At 45.5% G+C, this 13,780-nt stretch overlaps 1 pseudogene; it reads left to right on the forward strand.

The window, feature by feature from the left end:
• Window positions 1–13,780, forward strand: part of LOC138843110 (nucleus accumbens-associated protein 1 pseudogene) — a 92,223-nt pseudogene that overhangs the window by 15,018 nt on the left and 63,425 nt on the right.

Consider the following 13,780-nt stretch of genomic DNA (forward strand, 5'->3'; position numbering starts at 1 on the left):
ATTCTGATTTCCCCTCTGCGCCATCTTTCCCGCTGTGGTTTCATCCTCCAGAGCCACAGAAGACAGAGCCTGCAGGTAATGCTCGCCGCCCTCCCCCATCCCTCCTCACGTTCCATCAATGTCAAGAGCTTCAACAGTCACGACTTTGTGTCCCACACTGCATTTCACTGTCGCCGGCTTGGCCTGAGCACCGCCAAACACTTCCCGGTTCCTGGTTGTCTTTTTTATAGTATTCGTTTTATGATTGGTTGGTGCCCTTGCTTGTTGTCCAATCAGAGTCGGTCTCCCAGGAGTCCCCGCCCCACTACTAGGGCTATAAAAGGGGCTGCGCGCTCTCCGCCATTTTCTCTGGGAAGCCCGCCTTTCTGTTTCTGTCCGGGGTTGTGCGGTTACCTGACGGGCGTCCACGGCTCCAGCCCTGATCCCCGGACAAGGCGGCGAGCGGCAGCGGGGACACTGGCAGGAAGGGCGGGCCCGCGGGTCGTGCGCCAGGTGAGGGCGCAGGTTCGGCCCGGGCCCGAGAACTTTCCCGTGTCCGCGCGGCGCCGTCCTGGCTGGCTCCTCAGGCCTGGCGAGTCCTGGTGTCCACTGCTGGAGCGGCCCCGTTGGGGCCCTGAGGCCGTCCTGGAGCGGGCAGCTGGGAAGGGAGAGCGAGGACCCCGGGCGTGCGTGGTCGTGACGGCGTCCGCGTGGCTCCTCTCAGAACAGCCCAGGCCGGCAGGGCTCTTGTGGAGACGCCGCTTGGCGGCCTCGGCCTCTGAGAAGGGAGGTGGAGCAGCCGCGCGGCCCCTCGTGGCCCCGGGGTCCGGGCGGTCCCCCCGGGGCGTGTGCACTGAGGGTCCTAGTGTGGTCAGGTGGACCCCAGAGGAAGCACCTATATGGTGGTGGGGGGTGTCCCCTGCTGGGTCTCGTTCTTCTGTTGGGGTCACAATGCCCGTCCCGTGCTGGGAATCCTCCTGCCATCCTGGGCTCGCCTTGGGGTGTGTCTGGTGTTATTCCCAGGCTTTAGGGTTGTGATTCCTACTAGTTTTCACTTCAGGATAAGAAATCCGAGCTGCCCTCCCCTCTCTCTGGAGGTCAAATTCTAAGACCCCCGAGCGATCCCTGAAAACACAGATCATATTGACCCCTATGTATACTATGTGTTTTTAAACGTACATCCCGCATGGAAAATTCCTATGTTACCCCCAGTACAGGTCCAGTATTTCAGCAGGAGGTTACAATGCTGGTTCAGATGTCCGTGTCCCATGTTGGAATACCCGAGCATGAGACCTGACTCTGGCTTCTGACTCTGCCCACTAATGCATATCTTGGGAAACAGCAGTAGTTGAGTGGCTGCCACCCACGTGGAATTTTTGGCACCACACATGTTGGTAGTGAACTAGCAGATAGGAATGTGGCCCTGTTTCTCAAATAAAATTAAATAGGCACATTAGAGATTTAAAAAGCAATTTCCTCATAAATATTGGTGCCTGTTACTATAATTAGTCAAGTTATAGAGGAAGAAAATAGATTAGTTTTAGTTGGAGTTACACTAATTTCTTGGTTCCTAAAACCAATGGATTATTTCTATCCTTTATAAATTAAGCAAGTCGTATTATATTTCCGAGCATGAGTTAGTGGTTTTTGCATACTAGTGAATAAGGAAACTTAAGTTTCTGTTTTTACATTCATAACCTAATGTTGTCTTTAAACTCTGTTTAAAATGTATGTGCCCTGGGGCTGGCGCACTGGTGCAGTAGGTTAATCCTCCGCCTGCAGAACCGGCATCCCATATGGGCGCTGGTTCTAGTCCTGGCTGCTCCTCTTCCAATCCAGCTCTCTGCTGTGGCATGGGAAAGCAGTAGAGGATGGCCCAAGTCTTTGGGCCCCTGCATCCATATGGCAGACCAGGAAGAAGCACCTGGCTCCTGGCTTTGGATCAGTGCAGCTCTGGCCATTGCAGCCATTTGGGGAATGAACCATGGACGGAAGACCTTTCTCTCTGTTCCTCTCACTGTCTGTAACTCTACCTCTCAAAATAAATAAAATCTTTAAAAAAAAGTATGTGTCCTAAAATGATTTGAGGATTGGGTGATAGTAGGGAAGAAGGTGATGAAGAATGAGTTATTTCTTGATGTGAATCAAAGAGGGATATTATTGATATGATATATAAATTTTCCTTGTGGTGTTGTGATTAGGAGGTAGACGGAGTTCAGTGTTAATTCACCGGTTAGTCTCTGTTAGGATGGTAGTAAGTTTGGACCATGAGAATGATGACTATGTGAAGAGCCACCTGATTAAATTAATGATTGGCCCTGAGGCTGAGTGAGTTAGGTTTGCTAAGGGTTCATCATGCTGCTGCTAGAGGTGAAATTGTTTTGTAGTCCTTGGCCAGAGTGAAGTTTGCCTGTGATAGAGTTTGCAAGACAAAATAATATTGATGTTATTAGGCCATGGGCCAGTGTTAGAGCTGTAGATCTTGTAAATTTTCATGATGTTTGAATAAGAACTCTCACAATTATCAATGTTAATGTGGCTCACTAATGAAAAAGTGATTAGTGATTCCAGATGTGTTTGACAGAGCGAGATGGAGCTTGTTATGATTTTCCTCATAGGGATCCTCAAAAGTGAATAGGCTCTGTAGTCTGTTTAAGGGATCTAAGATTGTAGTGGCTCATATTATGCCATAGCCTCCTAGAATATTGCCTTGGCAATAGAGGCCTCTACATGGGCTTCTGGTAATCATAGTTGAAGATCATATAGGGACATTTTTGCTTCTTTTTATCAATGTTAATTGGATGGCTAGGGCTAATGCTTAATAAATAGGCAAATACTTTCAATAACTACTATCAAAGATGCATCTTGAGGGAGGAAATGGCTAATGATGCTTTTATTTTAGGGCAGAGGCCAGTAATTACTGCTTCTGCTTGAGGAGTGAAAGCTAGTGCTAATAAGTAATTGAGTTGTGTGTGAGCATGTACAACGTAACTGTCTTAGTCAATTTTTTGAATCACAGAATATGAGATTGATTCTAGAGACCTGGTTTGTCTTTCAGTGCTATGGATTGTTATTTAAGAATGAGTTGTAACAATCACTGTTTTTTACTGTTTTTTTTTCTTTTTTTTATTTAATAAATGTGAATTTACAAAGTGCAACTTTTGTATTGTTGTGGCTTCCCCCCAACCTCCCTCACTCCCCCGGCCCTCCTCCGTTCTCCCACTCCCTCTCCCATCCCCCCCCCTTTATCGAGTTTCATTTTCAATTACCTTAATATACAGAAGATCAACTTCGTATATACTAAGCAAGGATTTCAATAGGCTGCACTCACACAACTGCACAAGGTATAGGGTATTGTTTGACTAGTAGTGTTGTTTTTAAGTTTCATAGTAAAACACATTAAGGACAGAGATCCTACATGGGGATCATGTACCCAGTGACTCCCATTGTTGACTTAACAAATGGCACTCTTATTTATGACATCAGCGATCACCCGAGACTCTTGCTATGAGCTGTCTAGGCTATGGAAGCCCCTTGAGTTCACCAACTCTGAACTTGTTTAGTAAGGCCATATCACAGTGGAGGTTCCTTCCTCCCTTCAGAGAAAGGCGCCTCTCTCCTTGATGGCCTGTTCCTTCTGCTGGGGTCTTGTTCACCAGGATCTTTCATTTAGATTGTTTTTTGCCATCATGTAATGGCTTTCTATGCCTGTGAGACTCTCATGGACTTTTTAGCCAGATCCAAATGTCCCAAGGGTTGATTCTGAGGCAGGAGTGCTGTTTTGGGTGTTTGCCATTCTATGAGTCTGCTGTGTGTCGTGCTTCCCCCGCAGGGTCATTCTCTCCCTTTTAATTCTATCCTTCATTATTTGTTTACACTGGTCTTATTTGTGATATCTCTTCCACACTTACCCTATCTTTTTGATCGGTTGTGTACTTATACTTATCACTTTACCAAGTGTGCTGGCATTGGTACCTGCCTCCTTGATAAGATTGAGTTGAAATCCCCTGGCACATCTCTCGTTTCACCATTGGAGGCAAGTCCGAGTGAGCATGTGCCGACCTATACATCTTCCCACTCCCATGTTTAACAGAGATCACTTTTCTGTTAATTTTAAATGCCCAAGAATGATTGTGCATTGATTACAGAGCTCAACCAGTGGTCTTATGTAGAACAAACAGAGCAACAACAACAAAAATACTAAAAGGAATAAAATAGTAAGTTGTTCCTCAACAGTCTAGACAAGGGCTGATCATGTCATTGTCTCTCATAGTGTCCATTTCACTTCAATGGGTATCGTTTTAGAGGCTCATTTAGTTGCCATCGATCAGAGAGAACATATGATATTTGTCCATTTTGGACTGGCTTATTTCACTCAGCATGATGTTTTCCAGATTCCTCCTTTTTGTTGTAAATGCCCGGATTTCATTGTTTTTTACTGCTGTATAGTGTTCCATAGAGTACATATCCCATAGTTTCTTTATCCAGTCATCCATTGATGGACATTTAGGTTGATTCCATGTTTTAGCTATTGTGAATTGAGCTGCAGCAAATATTGAGGGGCAAATGGCTCTTTTTTTCTCCCCTTTAATTCCATTTGGGTAAATTCCAAGGAGTGGGATGGCTGGGTCCTGTGGTAGTGCTATATTCAGGTTTCTGAGGAATCTCCAGACTGACTTCCATAGTGGCTTGACCAGTTTGCATTCCCACCAACAGTGGGTTAGTGTCCCTTTTTCCCCACATCCTCGCCAGCATCTGTTGTTGGTAGATTTCTGTATGTGAGCCATTCTAACCGGGGTGAGGTGAAACCTCATTATGGTTTTGATCTGCATTTCCTTGATGGCTAGGGATCCTGAGCATTTTTTCATGTGCCTGTTGGCTGTCGCTCCCCCTCTTCGTGGAGGAACGACACAGGACCCTGCGCTGTTCTTTCGTCTGCTCGGCCCTCCCCGGGTTTGCTGCTGGTTCTTCCCGGGTTGGCTACTATCCCTTCCACCTCCGTGGAAGGGCAGTTCCCCCTGGCCGCATTCCCCACTTCCGCAGGGGAGCGGCACACCGCCGGCCGGTTCTCTCGGGGGCTGCACGGGTTCCCTTAGATGTTCCCCATAGATGTTCCTGGTGCATGCCGTCTCTCTCCTCCTTTATAGTCCTCCTCCGCCAATCCCAACTCGGCTGAGTACGCTGCTCTCCAATCAGGAGCAAGTCCTACAGTTAATTGGTTGAACTGGAGGCAGCTGTGCGGAAGCTGTTTACTTCTCTCCCAGCGCCATATTGTGGGAGAGCAGATGCATAGAATAAGTCCTAATTCGAGTAACTTAGTCTAGTCCGGATTGCTCCCCACAGATCCCCCTTTCTTTTTATTTTTTAGCGTTGATACGCGCCTGTCTTCGGTGTCCCGCGGCACACACTCTGCTCTACTTGCTAGAGTTGCCACAGGCTCTTACAAGTCCTATCAATCAGGAAAACCGAATCCGGGTCCTCTCTTCGCCATCGTGAGGAGGCTTCTAGGCGCTGATGCGTGCCTGTGTTCGGTGCCCTGCAGCGCACGCTCTGCTCTGCCCGCAGGGGACCCACAAGACCCACCAGGCAAACCGAATCCAAGCCTTCTCATTGCCTTATTGTGGGGGAGACTTATTAGTGTTGGTTCGTGCCTATCTTCGGTGACCTGCAGCTCATACTCTGGTCGAGCTTTGCTGGCGCTTACCGCCTTAAATCAGGCAGACCGAATCCAAGCCTCCTAATTGTTGCATTGTGGGGAAGCTTTACTGATGTTAATTCGTGCCTGTCTTCGGTGACCTGCGGCTAGCCGCCCAGGTGCTCATCGCCTCACTAATCGGGCAGACCGAATCCAAGCCTTCTAATTGGCATGTTGAGGGGAGGCCTTATTTTTCTCTATTTCTCTATCTCCGGGCATTCCTACCTCTCCCATTTCACTTCTATCTTCCAGCATTCCCATTTCTCTTTTACTTCACTTCCAAACTTCTGTTTCTCTTATCCCCGCAGCTTCCCGGCACCTCGCCGCTTCAGCCCGCGCGCCTCTCTCATCTGCGCAGCTTCCCGGCTTTGCGCGGCTCGGCTTTGCGCGCTCCGCGGTCTCCACGCTTAACCCTTTCGCGTCTGAACCACGGCCTACGCCAGCGTTCCCTATCTATTCACGCCCCGTGCTCTCTCTGCACGCGGCGGCTTCCGCGAGTAACACAGCGTAGCTTGCGTCTCCGCCACTAGGATTCAATCTAAGTTCCCCGGGCTAGCCTGGCGAATTCAACCCAGCGTACGTCTCCGCCCCACGATTTGGCTTCCCGTCCTTTGCTCCCCGGGCTAATCAGACGGATCCCAATCTGGCTTACGTCTCAGCTTCTGGTTTCAACTTCTCGCCCCCTATTCCCGGGCTAACTTGAGAACCCCAAAGTGGCTTTCGTTTCCGCCTCGGCCTGCCCCCCGTGGCTTCAATTTCCCTAACATTTTTCTCTACCCGGTATGTTTCCCCATGCTTTCCTCCAACAATATTCCTCCCTCATTTCTCCTGGCCTCTCCCCACAGTCCGCGTCCGAGTCTGTTTGTTCTAGCTTTCACTTTCGCTTTCGACCTTAGAGATTTCTCCCAGCTTCCCCCCGTAGTCCGTATCTGAATCTATGCCTAGGCTTTCAATAGCTTCTTCCGGCACCCTTTTCGTCCGGCTTTTCCCTAGGCTGTTTGCTAGTCTCTCTCTCTGGTATTTTCCTGCTTCTTCCCGTTTCTTCCCTCCTAAGTTTGCTATCCGTCCTAGGTTTCCTATCTGAGTTAGGTTTCCTATCCGAGTCACGGCACCATTATGTCGCTCCCCCTCTTCGTGGAGGAACGACACAGGACCCTGCGCTGTTCTTTCGTCTGCTCGGCCCTCCCCGGGTTTGCTGCTGGTTCTTCCCGGGTTGGCTACTATCCCTTCCACCTCCGTGGAAGGGCAGTTCCCCCTGGCCGCATTCCCCACTTCCGCAGGGGAGCGGCACACCGCCGGCCGGTTCTCTCGGGGGCTGCACGGGTTCCCTTAGATGTTCCCCATAGATGTTCCTGGTGCATGCCGTCTCTCTCCTCCTTTATAGTCCTCCTCCGCCAATCCCAACTCGGCTGAGTACGCTGCTCTCCAATCAGGAGCAAGTCCTACAGTTAATTGGTTGAACTGGAGGCAGCTGTGCGGAAGCTGTTTACTTCTCTCCCAGCGCCATATTGTGGGAGAGCAGATGCATAGAATAAGTCCTAATTCGAGTAACTTAGTCTAGTCCGGATTGCTCCCCACAGTTGGCCATTTGGATTTCCTCTTTTGAAAAATGTCTTTTAAGGTCCTTGGCCCATTTTTTATTGGGTTCTTTGTTTTGATTCTGTGGTGTTTTTTGATCATTTTATAGATTCTAGTTGTTAATCCTTTATCTGTTGTGTAGTTTGTGAATAACATCTCCCATTCTGTTGGTTGCCTCTTCACTTTCCTGACTGTTTCCTTTGCTGTAAAGAAACTCTTTGATTTGAGGTAATCCCATTTGTTTAATTTATCTTTGATTACCCATGCCTCTGGGGTCGTCTCCAGGCATTCTTCGCCTGTTCCAATATCTTGAAGGGTTTCCCCTATGCTCTCAATTAGTTTCATGGTGTCGTGGTGCATCTCTAGTTCTTTGATCCATGTTGAGTGGATTTTTGTATAAGGTGTAAGGTAGAGGTCTTGCTTCATACTTCGACATGTGGACATCCAGTTTTCCCAGCACCGTTTGTTGAAGAGGCTGTCCTTGTTCCAGGGGTTGGTTTTAGGTCCTTTGTCGAATATGAGTTGGTTATAGATGTTTGGATTGATCTCCGGTGTTTCTATTCTGTTCCAACCAATCACTGTTGAAGGTAGATGAATTGATTGTTAGCTGGGCAGATGGGAGATGGGAATAAAATGTTAGGGGATAAGATGATAATTACAGTGTGTAATCCTGTTATTGTGGGAATAACAAAAAAGGTGAATACTCTTTTATTCATTTTGTTTATTATGGAATTTAATCTTTGGTGATTCAATATATTTTGATGTGGGTTTGTGGGTTGTGTATTTAGAATTTTAGTTGGATAAATAAATACTGTTAATTTGATTGAGATCATATTAATTCATTATATTGGTGTGTCTGTGGCATTTCATTACAGAAATATTTTGCATTCAATATTAAATTGATGTTACCTAGATTCATAAAGATGTAACACAGATATTTGTCAGTTTTCAAAGTGTTTTAGTGGCCCTGGATTGAAGACATGGAGATATGGACTCACACATGTCAGAGTATTGTCATAGTATAGACCAAGTGGAGTAGATGTGAAGATTGCTTCATGCAAGCATCTTGGGATGGAATTTGTTTTTAGATCAAATGGTGTGTCAACTTATGGGTGTAAGCCATCTTCAGATGAAAGTAATATATGGATTGGTATTTCTATTTTTTATGACAACTGTGTTATCTACTGTATGCAATAATAATTCTCCTGGTTTCAAATCTTGTATGCATTATATAAAGAGCCCATGGTTAAGCCCTCATATCTGTATATTCAGAGCTTCAGTATTGTTGGTGTCTTGTATCTTTTATGGTTAAGAGGGGTTGTTAATTTCATCTATCCTATGTATATAATTTGTAAATATGAATGGGCAATTAATATTTGAATAATAAAATATAAATAATAAAAGACAATTAAATCTGTTTCTTGGGCATCTGTAGCTCTTCTTATGGGTTAATTTGGTTGTTAACACAGGTGGAATAATGTAAGGAATTCAAGAGCTAGTTAAGAATAAAATTATTAGTGTGTAGTTATGAGAGTGTAGTTGTTTTTTTCTATAATGGATGATGTAGCATCTTGGAATGGTAGTTGAAATGGATATGCCATAGGATATAAAAGATTTAAATCTATAAATAAGCCATGACAATGTTACGTAATATTTTTATTTATATTTTAACAAGGAAGGGTTATAAGGTGCTCCAGTTGTTCCTTTGTGTTTTTTTTATATTGTTTTTAAAATATTTTATTTATTTGAGGGCAGAGTTATAGATAGAGGGAGAGACAGAGAATAAATGTCTTCCATCTACTGGTTCACTCTCCAAATGGCCAAGTTGGAGTTGCACTAGTGCAAAGCAAGGTGCCAGGAGCCTCTTCCAGGTGTTCAGTGCAGGTGAAAGATTCCAAGACCTGGGCCATCTTTCACTGCCTTCCCAGGCCATAGCTTAGAGCTGGATCAGAAGTGGAACAGCTGGGACTCGAACTGGTGCCCATATGAGATGCTGGAAGTACAGGCAGTGACTTTGCCCACTTGTCACAGTGCCAGTCCTTTCTTTTTTTTAATGATTTATTTTATTTACTTGAAAGGCATAGTTACAGAGAGAAGTAGAGACTGAGAGAACGAGAGGTCTTCCATCCTTTGGTTCACTCATCAAATGGCCACAATGACTGGAGCTGAGCTGATCCAAATTCCAGAGCCAGGAGCTTCTTCTGGGTCTCCCATGTGGGTACAGGGGCCTAAGGACTTGAGTCATCCTCTTCTGCCTTCCCAGATGCATTAAAGGGAGTTGGATTGGAAGTGGAGAAACTGGGACTCCAACCAGTGCCCATATGGTATGCCAGTTCTTCAGGCTGGGGCTTTAAGCTGCTGTGCCACAATGCCAGTCCTAGGAGGATTATAACTATAAATAATAGTGGTGCTTGGTATTTGGATATAGTAAGTGACTTAATGTTAACTGTTATGATGAAATTAGTGGCTCCAAAAATTGATAAAAACACTTCCAGGTGAAGTGCAAAAATAGTAAATCACCAAAGGTCCTACATGTGCTATATTATTGGCTTCAGGTGGCTAAACTGTCTATCCTGTTCCCAAACCAGCTTCTACTATAGAAAAAACATGTAGTAATGAAAATGATGGGAGTAATGAAACAAGGAAGATTATTTACTTGAGGAAATGTTATATCTGGGGCTCCTGGCATTGTAAATTTGGACAGTGTGGGTGTATTTGATTGAGTCAAGTGTGAAGACATGACATAGATGGCATTTAGTGTTTATATTTTCATATGCTTTGTAGTGAAATAAGGTGTATTTTGCCACATGTATATATTCTTTGAAAGTAGTTTTAGATTGTGGTGGTCTTGCACATCCTATGTGACTTTGGAGATACGCCATCCTCAGTACTGGTTTGTGGTTATGTGTGTAGATTATAAGTGGAAATGTATGGTCATACTTGATGAGTGTCTGTTCTGCATTGACCAATGTGTCTATCCTTTTGAGAATACTATGTGGGCTTTATTAGTCAATAGAAAGTGTTGACATGAAAGGCACTTAATTCCTATTTCTTGAAATTGCTTCAGTTACTTCAGTGCCTTTGCTTGTCCACATGTGACTTTTTAAAAATAAATGTGCATACCATTTTTAAATCGGGGGAAATTATGTAACTTGCTTTTTCCATGTTCATCACCCATGATTTCCTCATTAAAGCACAAATGAACTACAGATCCAGAGTATTGTGTTTATGGACATACTGGAATTTATTTAAGGTGCCTTCTCTCACTGAATGCCTGAAGTCCTCACCTCTCAGATTTTCTTATTATTGTAGGTTTATGCTGAAGCTAGTATTATTTAAACATTTCTCTAAAGAAACACAGAAATCGCATTTGTTTCTAGGGCACCACATAATGGGCAGACAGCATCCTTTGCTTATGTGCATTGACAAGATGATTCCTATAGCATTGGCTATTTTAATGCTGCTTGTGTATTATGTTTAAACTTCATGTGGTCATGGTCATCTGCCATTTCCTTTTTGTCCTCTAGGCTTTGTTTTACTCCTGAATACCCTTCTGCAGTCCAGAATGCCAGGATCCTGCTGGTGCTGGGAGTCCTAGGGTTTCAATGTGGGAGGCCTAAGATACATGATTTCTAGTTGTTTCTCAGTGAGTCAGTGAGCCAGTCCTCCAGGTAGCTACATTGGCCTCTCTAGGACAAAGGAGTTCTAGGCAGAGCCAGCTCTGTAATCAGGCATTTTGTTCAGAGTCTGAGGCTTTCCTTGGCTTCTGTAATTCCCCATATATCCTCCTTGAAGTCCCATACTGGAAGGGTTGTCCATCCTGGTGCCATGTTGTATAATTTCTATGTGTACTGTCTCCATGAAGTGAGAACACAATGTGAGGGAATGCTCTCAGGGTAGAGGTCCATCCCTGCCAGACCCATTGGCACTTGAGATTCTAAGCTCTTTGATTTAACCAAAAGATGGCTTTTCCTCCTAGTGGACATCTTTGGAAAGAGTAGTCAGCTCCCCAGTGAGCTACATTTGCCATAGGTTGTTTAATGACATGTCCCTGGGCTTGGTGTTGCCAGGCTCCCATGTGTCGCTCCCCGTTTTCGTGGAGGAGCAACACAGGACCCTGCGCTGTTCTTTCGTCTGCTCAGCCCTCCCCGGGTTTGCTGCTGGTTCTTCCCGGGTTGGCTACTATCCCTTCCACCTCCGTGGAAGGGCAGTTCCCCCTGGCCACATTCCCCACTTCCGCAGGGGAGCGGCACACCGCCGGCCGGCTTTCTCGGGGGCTGCACGGGTTCCCTTAGATGTTCCCGGTGCATGCCGTCTCTCTCCTCCTTTATAGTCCTCCTCCGCCAATCCCAACTCGGCTGCCCACACGCCGAGTACGCTGCTCTCCAATCAGGAGCAAGTCCTACAGTTTATTAGTTGAACTGGAGGCAGCTGCGCGGAAGCTGTTTACTTCTCTCCCAGCGCCATATTGTGGGAGAGCAGATGCATAGAATAAGTCTTAATTCGAGTAACTTAGTCTAGTCCGGATTGCTCCCCACACCCATGGACATGTCAGTGAAGGGATTTCCTGGGTTTGTATGCCCTCAAGATTTCCTATACTGGAGTGGACAGCCAAATGGCCACTAGACCAAGGAAGTAAATGTGTGTATGTGTGTGTTTGTGTGTGTCAGTTTGTGTGTGCTTTACTGTGTTGTATATCTAAGTTATTTGTATATATTCACGTTCTTGTTCTACTCATACATGTGGAATCTGATGTTTGCCTATTTTACTTATTCCTGTGGTATACATGTTTGTATGCATTTGTGTTTATATACATTTAAAGAAATAATGGTGGGCCGGTGCTGTGGCTCACTAGGCTAATCTTCCACCTTGCGGCGCCAGCACACCAGGTTCTAGTCCCAGTCGGGGCGCCAGATTCTGTCCCGGTTGCCCCTCTTCCAGGCCAGCTCTCTGCTGTGGCCAGGGAGTGCAGTGGAGGATGGCCCAAGTGCTTGGGCCCTGCACCTCATGGGAGACCAGGATAAGTACCTGGCTCCTGCCATCAGATCAGCGTGGTGCACCGGCTGCAGCGCACCGGCCATGGCGGCCATTGGAGGGTGAACCAATGGCAAAAGGAAGACCTTTCTCTCTGTTCTCACTGTCCACTCTGCCTGTCAGAAAAAAAAGAAAGAAAGAAATAATGGTGCTAATGTACTCTTTTCTCCTAGGGAGTTGAAGCATCCTAGATGCAAGAATACAACTATACAGGTAAAGGAACCATTTCCTATGTTTATAGAGTGGTACAAATAGAGAGTTAAGTATGTATCTTTAGGAGTTTGTTCAATGTATATGCATATTTTAAAGTGTATATTTCTCCAAGAACACTATTTTAGCTATGAATAGCATACAGAACAGAAGCTGCCCATCATGGGCCAGAAGTGTAGAACCCTGGCTGGGTTGAGGTCATTGGAGCCCTTGGCTGACCATCTCCCTTCCTGTAATGGAAGCCATGGGGGCCATAAACATCCAAGGAGATCCTTGGAAGTCCTAAGGTTTCGTCAGGGCTCTATGACATGGCAGACCTGTGCCACCAGCCTATGTCACCAGAGCTCAGGCCTACAAGGACTAGCTCCAAGTCAGAACATAGCTCTCTGTGTGAGAAAATTCTCCACAGAGAGGCCTAACTTTAGTTCTGTTGGACTCTGAGTCACTCAGGCTCATGGCTGAATCAAAGGATGTGTTCTTTGGTGGAAAGAGTGACCATCTCCCCAATAAGATTCAGATTCTTGTTGTCAAGGCTATTTTGGTGGAAAGGCCCTGGTGATTGGTATGCACTAAGGGCCCCTGGAATTGGCAGTGAAGGGTCTCCAGGTGTCTTATGCTCCAAGCTTGCCAGTGAGGTGTAGAGGACCCAATGCCTCCTGGACAAATAGTCTATATACATTATGCATGTGTCTATGTTTGTCAGATTGTGTTCCCCAGTGTTTTGTGTATAGTTGTTTGTATTTGTACATTGTCTTGTTATGTGGATTTAAGATTCTTGGATTCCTTTTTTTTTGTTTCTCATTTTGGAGACATATATGTTTGCATGTATTTTTGAATGCCTACAGTTCTAGAAATATTGACAGTAGTAAATTTTTCCCATCTGCAATGTCATATCATCCCATACAGCTCCACAGTTAAAGGAACAATTGACAGTGTTTTGTAGACAAATATGAATATATACACAATTATGTATGCTTCCTCAGAGGTTTGTTCAATACATATACACATTTACAGATGTGTCTATAATGTGGATTTGTCTAGTTTTAACTTTTGTTATGGACATGATGTGAGTTTCCACCTGTCATTGTTGAAGCAAGGAAAGGTTAATGAACAGGGGACTAGGGTTGACCCATGGTCCTGACTCCTGGTTTTGTCCATGGGCAATTTATATGTGCACACACTTCCAACAGTTTTGCCAAGTGTCTTGGCCTAGGATTGGTGGACCCTAAATTAGACACTCTACTTATACTTTCCACCAGGGCTTTCAGGCCAGACATCCAGCCT

This window comes from Oryctolagus cuniculus (genome assembly GCF_964237555.1).
Source record: "Oryctolagus cuniculus chromosome 17 unlocalized genomic scaffold, mOryCun1.1 SUPER_17_unloc_1, whole genome shotgun sequence".
Classification (NCBI taxonomy): domain Eukaryota; kingdom Metazoa; phylum Chordata; class Mammalia; order Lagomorpha; family Leporidae; genus Oryctolagus; species Oryctolagus cuniculus.